We start from the raw sequence: 23,770 nt of genomic DNA, 5'->3' as shown, positions 1-23,770 counted from the left end.
AATCAAGAAAAGGGGGAGCTTTGGGACTTCAGTTTGAATCTTATTTGGCATAGGCCCTTCTTAGTACAGTGGTCACAGTACTGATTCCAATTAGGTTCAAACCTGAAATTATTTTCATATGAGAAAGAATAAATGACTGAATAAAAAAAAATTAAAGTAATCAAATATTGCTGAATTTTATGTTATTTCTGACACTCATTTACTACTGCACATTTCTTAACACATATTTCCCAACTTCTACCTTTGCTCTGTTTCTCCAGCAGTAGGAAGATGGAGATTAGAGTCCTTTTTAATGAAAGTGTGGTTGCAAGGCTTCTGTTAACTGGAGCATATAGGCCATAGATGTGGACTGCATCTCTCATAATTAATAAATATCAAGAACTTGTTAATTTTTCTAGAAGAGGTTATAATTAGTTCTGAATGCTGAGGTAAATACCTCAAGTCTTGAAGTGCTAGAAATGGCATAAAATAAATTAAAATTGCTGCACAGTTTCAAGAACAGCAAAACTGAATGAGTTTAATTTATATGATCATTAAAAATGAATAGATCTATGGGTTAATTAATAGAAAAACAAAGAGACAATTCAAAATGGGGTATAAATATAGTAAAAAAAGGGAAAAGATAGAATGGAATAACACATAGTAAATAGAACATGTGATACAGACCACACATTCAGAGGACTCTGATCTTAACATCCTATGAATAACCAGTCAAGGAAATTATAGTGTGTGCCTAAAGATAATTTTTTTTACCTTTAGAATGACAAGGGAAGAAATGCATAAAATAAAATTGTACTATATCTTAAAGAAAATTCAGAGATCAAATTCATTATGATTTGGTGTTGGTTTTTACACAAGTATATCACACTATGTTTAAATAATCCACATACAAAAGACTAACTTTATATATTACTGAAATATTTTTTTTCTATTTCATTTAAAATATCTTCCTTACATTTGAGGACTGCATTTAACATAGTGAATTTTTATAAAACATAGGAAATTAGAACACATATATTCAAGATTTAAATTGCTCTTATTTTTGTTTGTGTCTGGTATAAATATGAGTCCAGTGTCAGCACTTAAATCATGATGATTACTTTTGTAGGAAGTGCTGTGAGATTTTTAAAGACTATGGCTGATTAGAGCCTGAAATGACAGATCGTGAAAAGAGCAGAGCCTTTAAATTAGGTGGTTATCATTTTGAGTCAGAAAAAAAAAAGACAGAGGAAAACATGCACATATTTTACTGAATCTAACTTAGCCCAGCTCTGAAGTGAATGCGTTGGAAGAATAAAAATCTGCTGCCTATGTGATTCTGGTACCCTTTCCTACAATGTGCAGTATGTTCTTTTTCACATACACTATTACAGACTGCCTTTTAAATCTAACAAAGTCAAAGTTATATATTCCATCTTAAGATTTGCTTGTAGTGCTAAGATAGGATAAGAAAAAAAAGTACACCAAATTCATACAATAAACATAAGTTTTGTATTTTTTAATATTATGGCTCTGTGGCTAAATATATATACACATATACATACACAGTGAATGTAGCAGTGAATAACATACAATACCAAATACTGTATTTATAGGCTAAAAAAAAATTAAAAAAAAAAAATAAAAGCAACCTAGTAGTAATTTTGTCCAAGTAAAATTTTAATATCTGGTTAAAATCCCATATCTTTCTCTGTATAAGTTTAATTCCTAGAAGGCATTACAAAATATTTTTGAGTAAGGAGTACACAGCATGAATTATATTATTGACCAGGAATACAATCTTCACTGTTTATTTGATCTTGGTTCTCAGTGTAACTATTTGTAAAGCAAGCACTAGGAATCTTTAGTAAGTATTTAAAATGAGATATGCCTAGAGAAAAAAAAAACAACAACAAACCCACAAAAACCCAACAAACCAAACCCCAACAATTTATGAACTTTTCTCTTAAAATAAAAATCCTCTAGTAAAAGAAACCCCCAAGACCAACAACACCTGTCCCACCCCCACCCCAGAAAAAAACCCCAACACCAAACCTGAAAAGGTTTGAAAGCAGATGTTTCTTAGAGAAGTTGTTGTAATGATTGACATAAAACAGTCTTGGAATAGGTAAATTGGTAAATTAAGACCACTCCTAAGAAACAAAAAAACCAAACCCCTTTCTTTAACTATTTTGGTTACTGAGGCACTGTATCTACTTGAGGTTGCTGCCACTGCTCATCTAACTGTCTCTGTCCTAAGGCTGTGTAACATTTTGGACAGTGCTATTTTGATGACTGCATTGACAAGGGAATGCAGTTAATAAGGTGTGTTCAGGCTATGCCTACCACTCAAGCTGAACTGAATGTAATTATAAACATTGCCATCAAACAAAGCCAAAAGACTGAATGTGTAAAAGAAAAATGAAGTTTCCAACACAATACTCCTGTTTTGGAAAGGTACATAAACGAAACCTTGAAAAAGTTACCACACAGGAAAATATGTTCCAAACACATAATTCTTTCTGCTGCCTCATATAGTCTGTTTTGGTGATCCAGGGCTTAATATGTTGGCTATATCAGTACTGGCCTGGTAAGGTGTTCATCTCTACTGTATGTCCAGGTTTGCTTTTGGAACTTCATTTTTGTAGCTGAACAACAAACCAGAACTTTGAACTCAACCACTGTTCTCAAAGTAGCCTATTCTCCATTAATACTATAAATGTTGAAACAAATTTGTTCCACAGAATCTAATCTTACCTTAATCTATTTTCACCCTCAGCAGTATTCCTTGTACACTTTCCATTAGTTGTAGAACTTCCTTTCATAACAAATCTAAAAAAAAAAAAATTAAAAAACCTTAACTCCTCTCATTACAGAATTCCATTTTCTGGATGCTGATAAATAAGTATCCTGTGGTGAAACACAGGGATTCAACAAATCTCAGAGAGATTTGACAATTATGCACATTTGGATCTTGTAATGAAAGGAAAATTGTATGGCAACTGGAATGTTCTTTTCCTATTATAGTAAAACATTTGTTCATGTAGCATGACCTAAGGATTAAATAGTCATTTATATGTACACTTAGCAATACTTACACCTTTATAACAAAATATGCAACAGGTGCAAGGTACATACATAACTGGCATAACAAAGGCTTGCCATCTGTTGGTATAGATTTTGGGACACACAGATATTTTCATCTAGTGATTTAAATAAAAGATATGAAAAAGGAACATTTTTATTAGCTGCAACAGAATTTTTATACTTCTAATTATTCCTTCCAAATTGATCATAAATAACATTTTACTTCTCATATAACTACAACATATATTTTGCATCTACAGTGATTTTACTTGAAATACTCAAAGACTCATAACATTTGTTGATTTAAAGGCAGACAATTGAAACAGTATTTAGAACAGTTATTTTAGAAAAATAATAAATGTAGACTCAGGAATTACTGCTGATGCCTTGTTATGAGATACTACTACATCTATAGATTCTGATACGAACTAACTTCAGAAACAATAGTAATGCCACATTAAATCTATCAAGAAATATTTATGTAACAAAATTAATAAAGCAGAAATTCTGTAACCTTAGTTCCATATTGACTCTTTTAGCTTTGACTGTTGAAAATGTGCACAGTACTGGCTTCCGCAGAATCAGCAGAGTGACAGCTACTTGGGATAAGAAAGGTAAACATCCAGAGGGAGTGGAAACTAGAGGCAAAGAATTCTTTCACCTTTAACATAATTAGCTATTGCTAAGTATTCACTGCATATTCAGTGCACATATACAGTATTGCAGATCTCTTGTCTGGGAAACATCAGTAAATACAGTCCTTTATCAGCCTCCTAGTCCTACTCTCTCATCACCCCAGGGCCTCTTAGGAGAATAGAGGCTTGAAGTTTTCCTAAGAGCATGCCATTGCTCCCTCATAGTCTACCTGCCTGTCTTCTCAGAGAGGAGGAAGGTGAAGCTAGGTTGTCAACATTTTTAGATGCAGCCCTTTTGTCTGTCTTTCCTGCTGGAAATGTGGTTTTGTTTTGTTTTGTTTGGGGTTTGGTTTTGGTTTTTGTTTTTGTTTTTTTTCTTTTACATTGTATAAATTGCCTGAATTATCGGTAAGAGAGACCTGCAAAGAAGCGTATTCTATGACAGACCGTAGGATATGCTCCTGAAAAGCAGATACATCTATACGATATCTGTAAAATCAAATGGAATGAGTTTGCAAGCAGACTGATGACTGAAGATTGGTAATGGTATTAATTGTCAGCATACTGCTAGATGTTTTTTCTGTCTGTCACACTTGGCACTCCCTGGCATTCTGCCAAGCACAGTTTGTGGGATAATGGTACCAGAGACATTCTCAACAGGCATATGTACAAAGTTACATTATATTTGGCTCCAGCCATTTGTCATAGTTTCAATGCTATCATGGTGGGAGGGCTCACATGTCTGGGGCGCTACCACAGATGGATACAGGCTCTTTAGGAAAGGCAGGACAGGAAGGCAAGGACAGAGAAGAAAGAAGAAATTCTGAAGAATGGAAAAGTTCAAACACTGTTTTGAAGAGCCAGAGGAAGAGCTATGTACGTTTTAAAATCCTTTGCTCCTGGATGTGGTGAACAAAGAAAAGCCAGGAATTATTAATAGAACAGAGCAGGAAATTATTCTCATGCTCTAAAAAACTTCTCTAGGATTCATGATTTCCCATTAAAGAATGCAAACAAGTATCAATGTCTGAATTATTTTTTTGTGTGCATTTGTGAAGACAAAATAAAAAAAAGAGCCCTTGAAATTGGGATTGCCTTCAATGGTAGTCATCTACACTTTTTCTTTCAAAGAACTGAGTAGAGCTTGTTCTTGTTACCTAGTGATGATAGTACTTACTTTTTATATAACATTTAATTGATCAGAATACTCACTTGGATGAGGGAGACACAGATTCCATAAGAATAGATCATTTAGTTAGTTACACACATGGAAATGTTCTGACTAGAGATAGAGAAGACAGGACACATTAGATACTACAAAGTACTCAACAGTTTAAAGAAATCAGGAAACTGACTAATGAAGAAGCAAATATCTTGCATCTTGAGTGCAAAACTAAGTATCTTCTAACAGAGGAAAAGGAACTCAGGAAAGCTGTTGGTGGGTCATTATGAAAGTTTCTGCTTCTCTTCCACATAATAAATCTGAACACTTGAATAATTTTTTTTTATTTGTTTTGAAGCACAAATTTACAAATCATGTTTAATATTCTCACCTACTTAATCAACCAAATCAAATAATGTGCTGGCCAGGTACTACCTCCTTTGGTGAGAGAAATAGGAAGCTGATAGTTAGCTCTCCCTCCCTCCCTCCTTTCTTTCCTACATACAAAGTCTACAGTTCAGTTTTGGTTCCCTCACTTCAAGAGGGATGTAGAGGTGCTGGAGTGTGTCTGGTGAAGGGTAACAAAGCTGGTGAATGTTCTGGAGCACAAGTCTTATGAGAAACTGCTGAGGGAACTGGGGTTGTTTAGCCTGGAGAAGAGAAGGCTCAGGGGGGATCTTATTGCTCTCTACAGCTATCTGAAAGGAGGTTGTAGGCAGGTGGGTGTAGGCCGCTTCTCCCAGATAACTAGCGTCATGAGAAGAGGAATCAGTTATGCCAGACGAGGTTTAATTTGGATATTAGGAAAAAATTCTTCATTGAAAGGTTGGTCAAGTGTTGGAACAGGCTGCCCAGGGAGATGGTGGAGTCACCATCCCTGGAAGTCTTTAAAAAACAGTAGGAGGAAGACAATGTTCTACAGATCTGGAGTTCATAAATTGAGTGACTTGAGGTCAGACGCCCAAAGGCAACTTAAGAACCTGCCTATTGAACACAAAATCTCATGAGGAGGTGGAGCAGCTTATGTCAAGCTTCTACTTCCTGATTTTATTAGGAATACAGTACATAAAGGTTCAAGAAATCCAGGAAAATTTTTGAATACTATGGAGCCAGTTCTTTGCTAGTGCTGTGGAGACTAAAGGAGACACGTTGGATCTGCTGCTTACAAATAAGGAAGAAGTGGTTGCAGATGGGAAGGCTGATAGAAACTTTGTTATATCTGTGATATAACATAATTTAAGACCCTGAGGCAGATGGAAGCAAGCAGAATAATAAAAAATCTGGTGCTAGTGAACGCAGACTTCAATTTGCTCAAGCAAACTCCTAGGCTGGACCTTGTGGCATACTGCCCTGCAGGGGTCCAAGAGACCTGGTTGATCTTCCAGGCCAACCTCATCAAAGCACTAGAACACTCCATCCAATGCATGTAAAATTGTGTAGGCCTAGCAGGAAGCCATCCTGACTGAGTTAAATGCCAAAAGAAATCATATAGAATTTAAAAGTGGAGAAAAGTTACACAAGAAGAATATATAGAAGATGCCCAGTAATGCAGGGATGGAATTTGAAAGGACAAAACTCAGCTGCAGTTACAAGTAGCAAGGGATGTGAAGGGCAACAAGAAAGGTTTCTATAGATGCATGGCAACAAAAAAATATCAAGGGAATCGTTGGGCAACCAAGTAATGAAGAACATGGAAAATGCTGAGTAATCAATGTCTTCTTTGCCTCAGTCTTTACTGGTAAAGCCTGCCAACAGGTCTTTCAGGCTTCTGTGACTGATGAGAAAATTCAGACAGAAGTCCTACTTAACTACACAGGACATTCAAGTAGGCACCATTTTGACAAATAGGACATACACAGTTCAGTGGTACCAGGTGAGATGCATCTGAGGGTGCTGTTGTGTCCAAATTTAACAGTCAGCCTAAAGCAGGGGTCCTCAAACTTTTTAAACAGGGGGCCGGTGCGCGGATGAAGTGGCAGGCAGTCATCTGCGGCTGCTTGGCTTCCCCCCTCAACCCTGGGGGCGGGGGGGGGGTGGCGGGGGCGGGGGGGGGGGGGTCTGTAAATACCTGGGGCCAGATTGAGGGCCCTGGGGGAACGTATCCGGCCCGCGGGCCGTAGTTTGAGGACCCCTGGCCTAAAGCCTAAACACAACTATGCTTCTGTTGTGTTTTAACCCAGCCAGCAACTGAACACCACACAGCTGCTCTTCACTCCCTCCCAGTGGGATGGCGGAGGGAAAAAGTAAAAGAGAAAACTCATGGGTTGAGGTAAAGACAGTTTCATAGGTAAAGAAAAAGCCGTGCATGCAAGAAAAGCAAAATAAGAAATTCCTTCACCAGTTTACATTGGCTGGCATGTGTTCAGTCATCTCCAGGAAAGCAGAGCTCCATCATACGTAATGGTTACTTGGTTACAAAACACCATAATTCTGAATGAATGTCCTTGCCTACCTTCTTCTTCCTCCAGCTTTCTATTGCTGAGCATGATGTCATATGGCATGGGGTACCTCTTTGGTCAGTTGGGGTCGCTGTCCCAGCTGTGTCCCCTCCCAATTTCTTGTGCACTCCCAGCCCACTTGCTGGTGGGGTGGTGTGAGAAGCAGAAAAAGCCTTGAATCTGTGTTAGTACTCCTCAGCAATAACAAAACCACCCCTCTATTATCAACAATGTTTTCAGCACAAATCCAAAACATAGTCCCATACAAGCTACTATGGGGGGAGAAAAGTAACTATCCCAGCCAAAACCAGCACATGGTATTAGTATACAGTTATATGCACAGTGTTTGGCAAAGGATTTCACAGAGGGTCCTGTTTTTCCTACCTTCCTTCAAGATATGTAGTTTCATCTAATGGGAGGTTCCTGCTATACCTTTCTGGCAACATCAGTAATGTCTTCACCTACCTGGCTAAGTCATGCACATTGCTTTTGTTATGCTCTAAAACTGGTTTCTCTTCAGGTTGATTTCAAACTCATCAATATATGGACATTTCTCTTTATAGCTCAAGGATCTCTGTTTTCTGCCTGTGTATTTACTTTCAGCCTTAGCTATCATTCTGTGATTGTTCATTTTACATCCTTCAGAGGAGATCACCTCTCAATGAAGTTTTCAGAGATGTTGTTTTCTGACAACCTCAGAACATTTTAATTGAGTCTGTCATACATTTTTGCTGTGGTGTTCCCAGGTTTATCAGGGTTCATGGCAACTCATACTGTACATGCCATGTAACATGAGCCACAGCAGTGGTAAAAGAATTTATGTAAAGTATCTTTCTATCTGCTTATTATTAACAACTATCTAATTACTGGTGTGCATTTTAATTTGATCTCTTGCATATCTAACACTTCTGGCACAGCTGTTTGATGTTATTGCAAACCAGTCATAATTTTGAAGGTGGTGACAACCAGGACAATCTCTAATCTCTGTAAAAAGGCAGAAGTCATGCTGAGCTTCAAAAAACCAAGGACAGTCCCAAGAACTACAGAACTAGAAGCCATGTTCAGGTTTAAAGTAATAGGAAACAACCAGAATGGATTTACTATGGCCAAACTGTGTTTGACCAGCCCGACTTTCTTCTGTAATGAAATTTCTTGCTCTATGTATGAAGTAAGAGCAGTGGATGTCATTTGCTTTGACTTTATCAAGGCCTTACATGGTTCTCTTGTAGCCAAATTGGTGAGATATGGTTTGGGTAGGTAGTCTCTAGATAGGAAGGTGCAAAATTGGCTGGATCACCAGATGTTAAGCATTAGCATTTCAAAATCTGTCAGCCAGTTGTGAGTTATGTTCTTCAGGTGTCAGTACTAGAGCTGATACTAGTTAATGTCTTTATTAACAACCTGGGTGGTGAGGCAGAACTGACTGGCACCTACTTATGTGAATCACACCTGTTTTATCCTTCCTCCTCTATTCTCCTCCTCTTTTTTCCTCCTTATCCTTGCTTTTCCCTACACTCCTTAATAAGCTTTGCATAGTGCCACAGTCCACCCTCAAATATTCATACTTGTCATGTTCCTGCAGCTTCCCCCTCTTATCAGTTACAAAGCCCAGACTGGCCCTTCTTATGCAGTGCCTGGTGTTTCTTAATGGTCTGTCAGTTAGTAGCTGTAGAGTTTTGGTCTTCATTATTCTCTCGTTTATGACTTGTCAGATTTGTGTGTCTGTGTGCTTTGCTTATTTCTTTCCCTGTTACTTTACCTTATAAAAGGTCCTTAACCTAATAACCTTAATGAACCAGATGCTCTCAAGTCCCACACACCGGCCACTGCCCCACTGGGGAACAGCTTTTCAGAAAAGGGCTTGGGGATTGTACAGAACACGAGGTTGAATAAGAGTCAGCAGTACAACTTTGTGACATATTAGCCAACCACATAGTGGGCCACATAAATAAGAGTGTAGCCTGCAGGTTGAAAGTAGAGATTATTACCCTTTATGCAGCACTTGTGTGACCCAAGCCCACCATATTGCCTCAGGTTCTGGGCTGGCCAGTACGAGATATTCACATGCTAGAAGGAGCCCAGAAGAGTCACCAAGAAGGTCAAGGGGCTCAGGTACATGACATGCAGGAGTCACTGAGAGAACTGAGTTTGTTCAGCCAGGTGGAAACTAAAGGGGGATGTCTTCAAAGGGATGTGAAAACTAAAGAGGGATGTCTATCAAGACTGCTGTCTTTGAGTACTTAATGGGAGGTCATAGAGAAGACAGACCTATCAGGAGTTCACAGTGAAAGGACAAAAGGTCAAAGTTATATCAGTTGCAGCAAGGGAAAATTTATTACTAGTTATCAGAAGAGAATTCTCCACAGGGAGCATTTAAGCACTGGAACAGGTTGTGCGGAGTCAACTGAACAAGGCACTTAACAGTGTGATCTAACTTTGAAGTTAGCCATGCTTTGTGAAGGGAATAAACTAGATGACCTCTAGCTTATCCAACATGCAACCTAAATTATTCTATGTTTCTAATTTAAAGGCCAGTATTGGCCTGGAATAAAATGTTTTAGAAAAAGGAGAGGGACATTCTTTTTCATCTGTAAGATCTGAAATGTAAAGTTTGAAACTGGGTGGAAAATATTGCTTTAATTTACTTTTTGCAAGAGTTTTGCAGAATTTTTATCAGCCCATTACAACATGTTTGCAAGGAATTCTCCAAAGATCAGTTAGACTTGTTCCTTAACTTGACTGAATCGAAGCCTGATTTCAAATGACTGGACAATAATAAGATATTCCTCATCCAAGTATATTTGAACCTATAAACTAACCCTAGAAACCCTAAGAAGGGCACAAGCTGTCTAACATGTCCTTTACTGAATCCAAAATACGGAAGTATTATTTCTGAGTTCTTGTTTTAGCTGCCTAGCCCTGAGGGGTCAAACAGCTGGTATCACTGAGCTCAAGGGAGGTAGAAGGACTTTGCAATAACTATTAGTGACCCTCTGGCATGCAGTGATGGGGTAAAAGCTTCAACACTGTCTGAATATTACCCACACATTTCAAAATCTGCTTTTGTAAAAATAAGGGTATCATCCATAAATCAGACTTCCAACTTATTTCTTTTTCTTGAACTTTGCCCTACCAAGTGCATTTTGTTTCAAAATGTATTACTCAGATTTTTTCCAAAGCAGCCTGCAGCAGGAGTTCCTGGTCTATGGCCCTTGATCTGCATGCAGCTTCTGGCTGATTCTAATGGGGCTTCTTTTGCTGGGCTGCATAACATGCTTTAAAGTAGAGGAGTACTGGCATAGCAGCTGGTGCAGAATTTCTTCCTGCCTAGGAAGTGGTTCAGCAGAAATCCACCAGAATGAGAATATGGCAGACGATGGCCTTGGTTGGTCTTTCAGGACTTAGCTGCATCTTCAGCCCTTGTCCAAAGTGAAAACTGTTTGGATCCCTTGGGGAGTCACTGTTTACTCCTATATACAAAGCACTTTTAGAGCTCCTCTTCTTAGTTCTTTGAGGAGTATGAAATAACCTTCCAGAACTAAGTCATTTGAAGGTTTAAAAGATGTTTTAAAAAGTCAAGAAGTCTGGCCACCCATCACCAGGAAGTTTACTGTGGGAAACTATGTCACGAAAGTCATCATGAAACATTATGTAAAATTTCTGTATGAATACACAGACTTGAAAAGTAAGCATCTCTTAATTTCCAGGCATTGGACATCAGCACATATTTGCTCTCTTTTTTCATGTTTTAATCTATCACTGAGTCGCCTATCTCTGCATCGAAACGTTCATATATATTTAAGTGTAAAGTCTGGAAAAGCTATGCAAGGAAATGCCCTCTCCTGAGAGGGGAAATTCCTCACATTACAGATATTCTCTTTTAAAACTATGTGAATGGTTTTAGTCTTCAACATACACAGAACAACCAGTTATAATGCTTTAGTTCTCATGGTATCTAGTCCATCTAAGCACACAGCCTTTGTGACCGAGAACAAGAAGAATCAAATGAGGCTTTTAGTGGGGTGTATAATGGGGGGAAAAAAAGTTACAATTATTACATTCCTGTAACATAAGCTGTAAGATATATAGTATAGGTATACAAAGGTGAGCATAGCGACTAGATCAACTTGAAAATAGTTAATTATTTTTATCCAAAGATATCTAAATTACTCATTTCAATATCACCTTGATTTTTAATCATCTACATAACTTATGAAAAAAAAATGTAAAGAAGGAATAAGAAGCTGAAGCAAGACTAAAGTTCAGTTTAGAGTTTCCTGACCTTCTGTACTATACTCACTGTTGCTTTCTCACAGCAGATCTCTTCTAACTGCCGCAAGGACTTCCAGCGTTACAGTAGGAGCTATCTGTTTCAGCTGCAAAGCCAAACTTCTGTAAGTGCTTTAACACAACTCAGATACCTTCTTCCATTCATGTCTTTCCATTCAATCTTATATTCATGTATTTTATTATAAAAACAGTTCCCTTATCTTCAGTAATGTGCACATTTTCACAGTAAATAGATCACATACTATCCTTTAGCCCCTAATAGTGTAAATTAATCACTTACCTCTTTCTAACCCAGAATATTGAGAATATATAATAAAGAAATCTGATGCAAATATTAGCTACATAGTCAGCTATGCTCTTTTCTCTATTGGGCAATTTATTACTTTTCCCATAGTTCTCAGATAAATGATAAAACTGATATTGTAATTTCAACATTTTACACATTAGCTTCTGAGAAAAAAAAAAAATTGCAGCCTACCTGCTTCTAATTAAGTGGAACTAATTCAGAATGAATAGAGAGTAAAAAATCAACCAGTCAACCAAAACAAAACAAACACACTTTAGGAGACGGGATTTAAGAAGGTGTATTGATGATATTAATATATGTTAGTACACAAAAATCTAATGTCTACTTTTGAATCATAATGTTCTAGCCACAGCAATGTGTGGCGGGATTTTTTTTTTTTTTTTTATGATTAGCAAAATAAAAATCTGTTTAATCTCTTATATTTGTTTTACTGCAGTATAGCATGGCTAATACCTGTTTACTTAGTAATAATTTTCTGCATAAACAGGAACAGTCAGAAGCTTACTGTTATCATGTCTTCAATTATTATTGTATTCTATTTTATTTTATTTTAATATTCCTTTGGTTTAAAAACATCGCACAGAACTCCAGGCTTGAGGCTGAGGCCAGTGCTTCAGATTTTCACAATGGGAGTATCCCAAAATCAAATAATATGTGTATAATGTACAATTCTTATGGGGATGGTGATTATAGAATAAGCACTTGTAGACACTAGAAATATACCATCAATTTTTTCTTCAGCTGCAAAGACAAATACAAAGTACTTATCTATAATCTTGCCTTATGTAATGTAAGCCTATAGAAGGATATTTATGAAGCAAGGCACACTCCCTGCATACTCTTCTAGGACAGAAGTCATGAGACAATCAGAACCAGATATAGCAATTTAGATGCCTGAGATATTTTTGAAAAGCTAACAGACAAAATGAAGTGACACAAAACTTACATAACATAAATTCACTTAAACAGTTAGGAAGTTTAGAATTCCCTTAGGTTATTCATTAATAGAATACTACCCAGAATGACACTGAATGTCATCTAGATTTATAGGTGATCAATAGAAAATTAATATTTATGTCTTTAATCAGAACAGAGGCAAGAAATTAACCAAATCTTCTGTGGCAGGTGGCAAATGATCACTGAAGTACTAGAAACAATTCTCAGCCCATATAACTGTAATGCTTCCCAGATAATAGTGTCACAATAGGTGTGCTTTATTTTTCCTGTATCTTCACGTATTGATTTAATCCTGAAAGTCTGATGTATCAGTGGTCTGATCTTGTCCGAAATATCTATATTATTTTTTTTAGTAAATCAGAATATGCCCCCTGAAATAAGTGGGGGGTGTGTGTATGTGTATATATATATATACACACACATACATATAAAATCATTATATTCATGTTGAGAGTGCCACATTTGACTTTAACTTCCTGAACATCTGGCCCAATGATTATATATACTGTATTGAAATGTAGAGATTAATTTCCTTCATCTCTTCCTATCAATTTTGTCATAAACTTCTAACAAACCAAATACATTGGCTTAGGAGTTATTTTAATGCATATTAGCAATATCTGAAAAACTATCATTTTATCGTATTGCAATTATTATAGAGACAATAGGAATACTTCAGCTGTGCTACATAAGTGCTTTACTTAGTCTGAATGAAAAAAAGGTTATGTTGCTTTTTCTATCACCATAAACATCTTTCACCTCCATGTCCTTTTGTGAAAAAAACCTCAAGTAAAAATGCTTTGAAGGCAGGTTTCCTAATCAGATTTTTATAAAGAGATATCCTTCATAGCTCAACTTAACAGGGCAGTTGAATGCCAACTGGTAATTGAAGTCCCTCTGAAGAAAAATAAAATATCAATCACTCTTGTCATTAAAAAAGAAGTAAAAAGGTATACAAATGAATGTGATTTTGTTTTGAGTCAAGGATTTTTCTAAACAGAAATACTGATTTATGCAACCCTCAGGTTTGAATGCATGCAACACAACTTTCACAGATTGAATGCCATTGATTTTCTATAACAATGTCAAGCATTCAATGCATCACAGCAGTCATGAGACTGAAATAAATAATCCCTTCAGAAAGAAAGTGATTCTTCTCTTTTTAAACACATAGGTGAACATATTTTTCTCCTGCTCCCTTGCTCTGTTGTAGCTTAAGCTGTAAGGCTTTAGAACTTCCTAATTCTGTGTCTTCATTTTCATTTAGGATAACATTCTTTGTTTTTCTTATGACCTTCTTTATGCTCTTGCCTCTGGGACAAGTTGTTAAACTGTATTCCATTCTGTTTATGAAATGTGAAGAGATGTAGAGAACAAAATAAATGCCAGCAAATTCAGCTTTGAATGTAGCAATATGTGATACTGCCAGAACCTGAGCAGCACAAAAATAGCCTTGAAAGCTGCTGTTTCACAGATAAGATTCATGTTCAAAAGTACAGCAGACTTGTAATACATACTGCATACACAAATTAATATTTCCAATGAGATCTGCAGTGCTTCTGATCACACTGTAAGTCATAATCACTTTTCTGATATTGTTAGTTCTGGTTATTTGAGCTTAATATTTATAGCCAGGACTGTCATTTACACATTTGAGTTTGACAGGTTTTGTACTCCACGCTAAATTTATCACTTGCTTTGTTATTGATTTGTTAGTCATTTACTATTCTTTTTCACACATATGATTTAGAGTTGGTAAATTGCACTAGGACATTCATTTTAGGCACCTTCAGATGTTATTTTGGAATGCTTACCATGAACATAGCACCACGCTACTTCTTACAAGGAATGAGGTACAGTTTTCAACTGTTTCCATGCAAAAGGCTACTACAGTCCTGAAAATAATTAACTGATACGCAATGTGGTTGATTTGAAATACATAATACATGCTTTTCAGGTGACACTAAATATAAAAAGAATTCCAAGTGTTTTGTAAGAAATATAATGTAGAGGATTGGATTATCTTCTCACCTTGTTATTCAAGAATAAGACAAGACTTAAGTCTTTATTTTTGCTTTGTGTGATTCCCTGTATGTCAAGGAGTTCCAATGTCTATTCTGCAGTTTCCACAACTACAAGTAGGCTTTTTATCTTTTTATTTTAATTAGAAATAGCAGGCCAATACTGATACTCATTTGTAATCATAATGGGTCAATATTTGTACCTAATACTGAAATTGTACAAGCATAGAACTGATTGTTTCCCCTGGTTCTGATTTTTTCTGCCATCTTCACAGCCTCAAACAAGAAAGCCCCATTTGAAAAGGATGACCAGTGAAAAAGTAGTGCAAGAGTGATTGCTAACTTATTAACGCTATCTACTTTAGACTCTTGCCTCAGAGATTTTAGTTAGCTCAATGTCCCCGGGGGGGTTTTTTGGGTTTTTTTTGTTTTGGTTTGGTTTTTGGTGGTTTTTTTTACACAGAGGAAAGGATGACAGACATCTTCAGTGGTATATTTGAGCAGACACATAGGTTGAGTGTTCCGATTCATCTCCTACAACACTTGTCTCCATTGATTATAAAGTAAGCCCATAGCAACTACATTCCTTGATGTCTGAAGCTTGACACTTTGAACCCTGTCCTTTTACTATATTCCTCTGTATTTTAGCGTGGTTTAGAGTAGGAAAGGAAGATGTTTACCAGGCTGCAATGTCTAATACAACTTAAACTAGCATATGAATGACCATAAGTTTCACTGAACGTACAAATTAGCTCTGTGGTAATGCATAAAAAATGGAACAGGAATGCAATATAGCACTACGTATGGTGAACAGAAATTGATAGAGGTTTAGAAAAAAAAGTAGTACTTTTATCTGAGAGCCTATTCTTTTTTTCAGAAGTTTTATGAAAGCCTGTTTTCATAATTATGTAATACCCAACTGGGCAATTAATTAGTGACTATACTGTAGGACATCATCTGGAACTGTATACTGCCAGAGGACGGAGAAGGGAATGGAATAGTTTTGTGTATTTCTTTATTTTGCTTCTGCATGTCTTTCTTATTGTGCTATAGATAAGGAAAATCAGTTGTCTCTGAAATCTTCTACTTGTGTATTATGTTTCCCTGTCCTTGGGAGAAATGATGGTCTTCATCAGCACAATGGTTGATACAAATAGAGCACGTTGTGTGTAATTTAACAGACATGTAAGTTAAAAATTACTATGTATTCAGTACTGGAATAAGGTGATGGAAAGTTATGTTTATTGCTTCATTATTACAATGGAACTTATTTCATCAAATTCATAAAAGAAGTGTGGTATCTTTTAGATACTAAATTTAAGTAAGCTCGTAGCCATCTTCTTTAGCCAACTGTAAGAGATAAGCATCTTTAGACAACATAAATCACAGATTCGCGGACTAGAGAATCACAGAACAGTTGAGGTTGGAAGGAACCTCTTGCCATAATCTAGTCAAGCCTGTAATTTAAACACAGTCAGCTAGAGCAAGTTACTTAGAGCCAGGTTGGTCCAGTGGTATTTTCAGTTCAGTGACTGTCTAAAACCCTAGGGCTGGAATGTGACTCACTAAATAAACCCCTACAATAGAAGAAAGATCAGTGGAAATGGGCAAGGGTGATTTGCCCCATGAAGCTCAGAGAATAATGCAAAGCAGCTGATGATATCTCAGCAGAAAGCGGGGTAGAGGGTGGCATTTGTTTTAGATAAACAGCTGTCAACAGCTGAGTAGATCATCTGGTAGTGAAAAGGTCTCCCTGATTTAGCCAGAGGATCAAGAGGGGACTGAATACATGGCTCAGCCCAACAAAGAGCATAAAAACCAGACAACTAGTAAAAGGATTGAGCTGGCTTCAGCCCACATATTTCTTCCTGGTTACACGGACACCCAGCATCATGACATTGACCATATAATAGAAACTAGTAATTGGAATCATATCAATATTGTGATTGAAATGTATATTGCAACATATTTGTAATGTGTTTTCAGTATATTTTGTATTTCTCTGTTAAATTGCAACTCCTATGTAACTTCAACCATCCTCAAATACATAAATTTGATATTAACATTACACTAGCCACACATGTGTTATCCCAAATCTGGGTTCTTCACCCAGTGTGCAAGAGCTGATCCACACACAGAGCCTAGATATTTGTTTATTGTATGTCTGCACAGAGATAGCTGCTAGGTGGTATATCAGCAAAGTGAGCACACCTCTTAAAATGTGGTAAAACATTTTATACACTTTGAACAATTGTTTACAATTATGTTTAGTAATACTTAATTCTCATTGGTTCTTATGAGCCTTGCCTCCATTTAAAGGTACAGTTTTTCTTTACAGCAGGCATGTTCTCTGGGGAGAGGGTTTTGTTAGTAGGGGATTTTCTTTGTGGGTGGGTGGGTGGATCTTTTAGTATGCTAATTAGGATAGTTCACACATAGTTCAAGTAATTTTCTGTTTGGTCTCATTAACCATTTGGTTCTCCTTGAGCTTATCTTGTTTCTTAGCTTGAGGTATTTATGGTGTCTATTCCTTCTCCCTAGGCCATGTCTTGTTAAGTATTCATAAAGATTAACTAACATCTTCTATTTTTCAAATTCTTTCTTGTTTTCCATTATAGGTATTTACATATTTCTTTTTTTTAAAGAGTAATTCTTATATCACATGGAATATCTAAAGGAAACTGGTCAGAGAGTATTGGACTCTGACAAGTACTTTGCCAGGTCGAGACCTCTGGCAACCTGTTACAGTGCACAGTCACTTTCATACTAAAGACATAGTTTCTTATGTTCAGATAGACCTTCAAGTTTTTCAATTTGTGCTCATTGTCCTGTCACTGGGAACCAGAGAGAAGAGTCTGTTTTTACACCCTCCCATGAGACGTTTATAAATGTTTGTGATGAGCTGATGCCAGACAGCAGCTAGGCCCCACCCCGTCTCTCATGCACTCAATTGCAGTAGGGTGGGGGAGAAAATCAGAAGAGCAAAGGCTGAAAACTTATGCATAAAGATAGCAGTTCAGCAGTTGAATATGTGAAGCAAAGTTGCACATGCAAGCAAAGCAAAACAAATAACTCATTCACCACTTCTTGTCAGTTGGCAGATGTCTACCCAATTCCTGGGAAGCAGAACCTCAGCATGCACAGCAGTTATTTGGGAAGACAAATGGCATAATCATGAATATCCCTCTTTCCTTTTTTCCCTGAGCTTTTATTGCTGAGTACTATGAAATGGAGTATCCCTCTGTTCAATCTGGGTCAAGCTGTCCTGATTTTATTTCCCTCCCAAGCTCTTACCTAGCTCCAGCCTACTCACTTGTGGGGCAGAGTGTGAAACAAAGAAAGCCTTCACACTGCAAGCACTGATCAGCAATAATCTAAATATTACTGTGTCATCAACATTGGTTTATCCACAAATCCAAAACACAGTACTTTACAGGCTGCTGCGAAGAAAGGTAACTCCATCTCATCCAGGCTTGACTGCCTTTTGCTAGACTTTGCCTAGTATTTCCATGTCTGTCTTGTACTAGGAGGCCAGAACCAGACCCAAGACTCCAGGTGTGGCCTAACCAGGGCTGATTAGAGAGGAAGGATCATCTTCTTCAATCTACTGGCCACTTTCTTTCTAGTGCAGCCCAGGATGCTGTTGGCCTTGAAAATGACCAGGCCCGTCGCTGGCTCAGCTGAGTCCTTCCATTCAAAGCTGCTTGTCAGCTGGTCTGTGCCCTCTCATGAGCTAGTGCATGGAGGTTATTTTGGCCCAGGTGTGATTTCATGCACCCTTTTCTGAAGTTTCCAGGAAACTTCCATGAGTTTCCTGGCTGTTCAGCTCTCTAGGTTGCTGAGGTTCCTCAGAATGGCAGCACACCCATCTGGTGTATCAGCCACTCCCTGATTTTGTAACATCTGCAAACTTGCTGACAGTGCACTCTGCCCTATCATCTGTGTCATTAACGAAGATGTTGAATAACTGGCCCTGGTCTCTGGGATCAATAAATGAGAAATAAGATAAATTAAACATCCTCTAAAAGCATTTTTATTCTACATTGTTTATATGGAAACTAAAGTAACTAGCTCAAAACTAGAGATGCAACTAGTTTCTAGGCATAACTCCATTTCTGACAGAAAGACAGGAAGACTTTATTTGTAAGCCATGAACACAGCATGGCTGCATCCTGCTGTAATATTGATCTGGTTTCACTGGAACAGCAGAAGAGGTGGCAGAACATCAAATAAAAATATTAGAAGTGACAGGAGATGCAAAATAAGCTCTTGTTTTGCTTTATAATGTCAGTTTTACCTAGCAGCTTACCTACTGTAAGACACCTGAGTGCATCAAAAGATTCTATACCCTTTTCTTCCTCTGCTAGGAATTTAGCTTCCCATGTTCAAGGTAAGCTCTGATAGGGTACAGCTGTGTAATCCTGGGTCAGAACTGTGAAAACAGCTAATTCATGAAGAAAGAGCTGAGAAGCGTTGTCTGGAGTCTCCATCCCTCATCCTGGGAGTTGCATTTAAACTCAGGCCTTTGCCCATGGTCTTGCCCAAGCTATGCTGCAGTTATGTTGTGCCTGGTCTTATGCCTTGCAAGCTTTGTCTTGCCTTACTGACTTGATGCTTGGCTTTACCTTAGATATGCCTTATCTCTATGGCATTGTCTGGTTACAGCCAGACTGTTGGCTGAATTGGCTGAACCTGCTTTCCAGCACTAGACGTGCTTTTCTCTTTCAGTTGTTGGATCTTTGTCAGTGGCCTTCCTGCTTTTCTGTCACCCTCGCATCCTGAATTTCATTGCCTTGTGGAGCAACCCATTCTGCTGCTCCCTGATGCATATAGCATCACCTCTTTCACATTGAGATGTCCTCTTCTCCCTGTAGTTGGATGTGAGGCTGCTTTGGCTCCATGTCCCTGCGTTCAGCCAGTAGTGAGTGTGAGTACATATTCCTGATTCACAAACAAACACAGCTGGTCACACAGATCAACACAGCAGTCACATAAACACAAACAGCACACCCACTTCTGTTTCACATTTTCAGCTGATCAGGATTAAAGTCTACTTGTAGAATATTCACAGGCACAATGCGGTTCTCCCCTGTTGCTTGGCCCCAGAGCCTGGTCTCCTCCATTTACTTGAATCCAGACCTACTGGACACCAGATCTGCGCGCTGTCTCTCTGGATGCAGTCACTCACACACCTTACTCTACTCACTGGCTAGTCCATCTTGAAGTTCACTAGTGACTCATGCACATATGCACGTGGAAACTGTTGTGGCTTAATCTGAGGTGGCAACCATGCATCATACAGCCACTCACTTACTCCCCCCACGGTGGGATGGGGAGAGAGTGAGAAAACTCATGGGTTGTGATAAAGACAGTTTAACAGGCAAAGCAAAAGCCATGCAAGCAAAGCAAAGTAAGGATTTCATCTACTGCTTCCCATTGGCAGTTCAGTCATCTCCAGGAAAGCAGGGCTCCATCATGCATAATCTCTGAAAGTCCCCCCTTCCTGCTTCTTCCCCCAGCTTTCTATTGCTGAGAATGATATCATAAGCTATTGAATATCCCTTTGATCAGCTGGGGTCAGCTGTCCCAGCTGTGTCCTCTCCCAGTTTCTTGTGCACCCTCAGCCTACTTGCTGGTGCGGTGGTATGAGGAGCAGCAAAGGCCTTGGCTCTGTGTAAGTACTGCTCAACAATAACGAAAACATCTCTGCATTATCAATAGTTTTCAGCACAAATCCAAAACATAGCCCAATACTAGCTCCTATGAGGAAAACTAACTCTATCTCAGCCAAAACACATGAGCAGAGAGCACACATATGAGAAAAAAGTAAGAGAGTATCATAACATGATAGTACAGACTGCAATGATCAGGCAGAAGACTTCTTCAGACAAGTGCGCTGAGCCACAGGTTGCTTACACACAAGCAGTAACCATTAGCCCCTTTCCCCTGTCTCCCCCGACTTGTTCATTCCAAACACCTTCATCCCTGCCTTTGATCCTTTTCCTACTCATCCCATAACAAATATCACACATTTCCACAACCTTCTTAAAACACCCCACACTAAGATTTATACAAAACACAGTGTCTTTGTTTTGTGCCAAAATTGTCTTCTCCCTGCATCCTAAAAGAAGTCCTATTGTCCTTTAGACAATAACCACATCTAGTTTGTATGGTTTTCTGGGGAATGTATTTAGCCAACTCATTTTTGTAGGCTTCATACCAGGGAAAATGATCTAATAATTGTCTTTTAATACTCTAAGGAGTACCTGAGCAAGTGTACTCAAACTTCTGCTATGTTGCCTGGCTTCCTTAATTTGTTTTTGCTTTTCTGATCCTTTCCATGTTTTTGTTCAATGTGATCAACATCTAGTGAGATAATCTAACCATAAAGCACACCAGCTTCTTCCCCACACCCCCACCCCCCCACCCCCCCCCCACTTTATGAGCATTCACTGGACAAACCATAGAATTTGAAGTTTTTTTTAAAGTTATGTAACATTTATGCCAAATTCTTGAGAAATTAAGTTGACATGTCATATAGGAGAAGAGTTAGAAGTCAGTTAAAGTTAATAGACCTGGTAGAAAAATACCCTTGAGGCATATTTCTGTGTGGGAAAAAAAACCAAAACAAAACCCAACCAAAAAACACCACAAAGGATGTGACTGCAGACTCTTTGTTGTTAATGACAAAGCAATTAACCCAAATGATATTAATATGTTGTAAGTAACCATTTCAAGCAGGTGATTGGCCAAAACCCATTATACACACCTGAATGCAACCATGCACGATTGTTTCCATACAAGTAGATGGGGATTTACATAGGAAGTAGGTGATTGGAAAAAAAAAAGTCAGACAAATGTAAAAAGTCAAGATATGGTAAAAAAAATAAATCTTATTAAAATCCAGATATAAGATATTGTAGTACCTTGTCCGCATTACCCAATTGTGTAAGATTCCTATCAGTGTAATATTTAATGGGTATTACTCTTCTACCAATTTCCCCTAATTTGATTTTTATTCCAAATGATTTTTTTATCAGTATCTACATGTATTTTCAAGAATGTAGTGTATTTTTGTAATTAATTTTCCTGAAATACTTGTTCAGACAGGTTGTCAGTTTTTAGAAAATGCCAGTATTCCAATACAATTACTATATAACGATCATATTCCTTCAAAATCCCTTTTTCTTTCTCTCAGAAAAAAAAAAAAAAAGAAAACAAGTTCTGCAAAATATTACAACTGGAATAACCTAGAGATGCTGGTAAATATTGGTAGCTTAAATATTTGCTCTAAATTTCATAGTTCCTAACTATCCATTCTATATTGTCATATAGTTTACACTGATGTTAAAAAATCCCACCCAGACATAGGTTCTTTGATATGCTGCATCAGTTGTAAAGTTTCATTTAAGCTTTTTTAATATTAACAACAATAAATTTATAAGGTAGCTTCTATACTTTTGTTAACAATGTTATTTGTGTATGTTAAACAGGTTAGGAGGAAAGGTCCACATGGAAACTAAGTTTGAAACCATAGGCACCACGTGTTTTTTTTTGAAAGTGCTACTTTCTGTAATAAAAGAATATTCTAAATGAAAAAGAGTAATTAATAAATTCTCCTTATTAGTACAACTTAAAGTTTAGACAACCTCACTTGTGCTATCATTTTCTGAACTTTGTCACCATCATAGAAGACTTGAAATTTAAAGTGGAAATATTTCCATTTCCCTTTTCAGTGCAAGATAGATATTGTCAATGTTAGTGATGTTAAGGAAAAAATTTAAGGTTGGTGCTATGTTAAGTGCAATGGGAGGCAGAGAGAGAGTGAAAGTAAACCTGCTGGATACTATGCCTACATGCTTTCAGCCTGGCATATAAATTGTATTCTGCAAACTGAGATTATGCATAAACTATTTTTTTTCTTGTTTTCTTTTGTTGAAGTCTATAATTTTGTTTCTGTAGGTATCTTCAACTTATTGAAGGTAAGTATAATGACTTTTTGCTAGCTAAACTTCTACTATTACTTGGCTCATTAAAGGCATCAGAAGCAGTATGGAAAGGAAGATTTGAAAAAGAATAAAGGAAAGCAAAGACAGTTCATATTAAAAACATAGTTACTAATAATGGCCAGATAATGCTTATAAAAGCAAATTTTTTATCTTTGCAGGATATTAACAATGACTGTAAGTCTCAAAGAATACACTACAGCTGTGAAATAATTGAAACTAGTGATCTTAATGTAATATTTTGGCACATCTTCCAGAACTTAATAGTAACAAAAAACAAAGTTGTATACCTACTCACTCAAAAACTATGGATGCACGTAGTCTTTCTGATTATTTTCCTATGGGGTTATAATGATTCTTATTAAAGCAGCTGATTTAGATGGGAGAAAAATCCTAAAATCTTCATAACCCTGTAGGAAGACTTAGTCTGAAAGACATGAAATACCGGTCTTTATAAAACATCCTATGCAGTAAATGTCATAAAAACTTTTTTGTGCACCCTTCATTATAGAATAGATACATTTTTAACGTATATTTCATTTTTATATTTAGATACATACATAACAATCCAGATGCAATGTCTGGACTTTCACGTATTAAATTGGAAAAAGCTCTTGAAACTTACTGATGAGGTCTAATGTCAATGAATTTTTGATCTGATGGAAGTGAAACAACAGAAGGTAGGTGCTGGAAAAAATGAGCAGTAATCGTCTGAAAAATGAGCAATTAAAAGGTGGTAAAGTCAGGAGAAGTGGAAGAAAGACACAACCAGCAGAGGTCTTGGAAGCAACTGATCATTCTGCATCTTGCTTGAGATGCTGATCCTACCAGAATCTGCAAGCACTCTGCAGTCTCCAGGTTCCAAAGCTGCTTTAGCTACATACTAAT

Source organism: Falco rusticolus, chromosome 2 (genome assembly GCF_015220075.1).
Source record: "Falco rusticolus isolate bFalRus1 chromosome 2, bFalRus1.pri, whole genome shotgun sequence".
In the NCBI taxonomy this organism is placed as follows: Eukaryota; Metazoa; Chordata; class Aves; order Falconiformes; family Falconidae; genus Falco; species Falco rusticolus.
Note: the sequence above shows the minus strand (reverse complement) of the source record.